Source organism: Sinocyclocheilus anshuiensis, unplaced genomic scaffold (assembly GCF_001515605.1).
Source record: "Sinocyclocheilus anshuiensis isolate Anshui unplaced genomic scaffold, SAMN03320099.WGS_v1.1 scaffold1055, whole genome shotgun sequence".
NCBI classification, from domain to species: Eukaryota; Metazoa; Chordata; class Actinopteri; order Cypriniformes; family Cyprinidae; genus Sinocyclocheilus; species Sinocyclocheilus anshuiensis.
Genome location: NW_015547681.1, coordinates 238024 through 240090, shown reverse-complemented (window position 1 = coordinate 240090; position 2067 = coordinate 238024). Strand labels below are relative to the sequence as shown.

General features: G+C 40.2%; 1 pseudogene; it reads left to right on the top strand.

Moving 5' to 3' along the window:
• The first annotated feature begins 1233 nt into the window (after positions 1–1233).
• Positions 1234–2067, top strand: part of LOC107703096 (DNA-directed RNA polymerase III subunit RPC1-like) — a 64181-nt pseudogene continuing 63347 nt past the window's right edge.

Below are 2067 nucleotides of genomic sequence, written 5' to 3'. Positions count from 1 at the left end.
TCGCCTTGCACTGGCTACTGGTTGCGGCTCGCATCAAGTTCAAGACATTGATGCTTGCATATAGAAGAACAACCACAGGCTCAGCACCCGCCTACTTCCACTCACTCTTACGAATCTACATCCCTTCCAGAAGCCTGTGATCTACAAGTGAGCGACACCTCGTGGTACCATCACAGAGAGGCCCAAAATCACTTTCCAGAACATTTTCATTCACCGTTCCTGGCTGGTGGAATGATCGTCCCACCCCGATCCGGAATGCTGAATCCCTGACAATTTTCAAGCGACAGCTGAAAACTCATCGCTTTCGTCAACATTTGACTGCATCCTAAAAATTAAAAAAAACTTGTCTAAAACTTGTACTAATCTGAACAATGTCTGAAACTTCGTATTACGAGCACTACCTGTGATGAATCGCTTATTGTATTCCTCAATTGTAAGTCGCTTTGGATAAAAGCGTCTGCTAAATAAATAAATGTAAATGTTCATATAAATATCACTACACAATCGTATTTATAAGCAGGATATTCAAATTAGGACAAACGTAATGTGCAAGTGCAAACATTTAACGAATGCAGTAAAACATGCGGGATTTTATGAATGGAATAAACGCGTATCAGTGCAGCCATGTGTGTAAAATCGCCAGAACCGAGCAGACTGAGTGAATCGCCTGAATCATCCAAACATCAACTAATGATCCGAATCTTCAGAATTAATGATCCGAATCACGGCGCATCGCGATCCCGCTCGAATCCCGCAGGATGGAGGTGATGAACTCTTTCATTATCCAGAACCCAGAACAGAACCATCCCGAAGCAGCTGAAAAGGCTCTTACCGGTTAAATCCCGCCGGAGGAGGAGTGCTATTATCCGCGGCGCTGCTGAAGTATGGTGTGCTCTCTCATGATCTCTCAGCTCCAGTGTCACATTACATCCAGCTCTTTCTGTTTCCACAGACACAGCGCGGGCGGATGGATGGAAAACTCGACATGGATTAAAACGATCCTGGATTCTGGCGGAAAACCAATGCAAACACTTCTGGGGCGTCGAGTGTACAATGCCCCAAATTGTGCAAGTGTAAGCAGCAATAACTGTCAGTTTAACCACAGTAACCTACATACACGATTAAAAATAATTAATAGTTTTTATCATTAATTAAAAGAAAAATAATTTCAAATATATACACTATCAGGTCCACTATTCTGTCGTGGCGTGCTATGTACATTCCCTTGTAAGCATGGCAGCCGTTCAGGATATGTGGCAATGTTTCAGTGATCTGTTCTGTGGTGTGATGCAGACAGTGAGGAACCTGAGTTGTAGGAAACCAGATAGAAAGGTTGAGTCTAGTAGGAAGAACTTGTAATCTGGCTTTTACTGTGAAAATGGCAATGTCCTCACTGAGTGCAGTATTGTTGAGAAATGAGTGAGAAACAGAATGATCAGCAGAGGGAAGACATGCAAGTTTTCCCTGAAGGTTCAGTCCAGTCCAGTGTTGTTTTTGGTGATACTGATGTAGATCAATGAGAGTTCGCCGGGCACCTGCGGATGTAAGAGGGTGGCTATATCCACCGAATGTGGCTGTTGCTCTGACATAAGTCAGGGTGTCAGTGATGATATCCTCCGAGACCCTCACACTCTCAGAGTCAGAACGGACCCACTCCAGTGATGCTCCAGTTCTTACACAGAGATCATTCAGGTCCGGCCAGTCTGACCAGACACCAAAACCAGCAGAGTGAGACACACACACACACACACACACACACAGTATGTAATAACCATAATGTAAATAAATAAAAGTAATAATATGTACTTATATATGTAATATCGCATGTTCTAATATGGATATATAACATTCTAATAAATAATGTAAATAAATAATAAATAATATATAGATAATTAATATATATTAATCTATATAACATTATATATATATATATACACTAACAGATTAATAATAATAATATATATTTATATTATATAACACATTTAAAACCTTTCAAATGTTGCATCCTCTATACAAATATAAATCTGTTAAATACACACACACACACACACATATACATATATATAT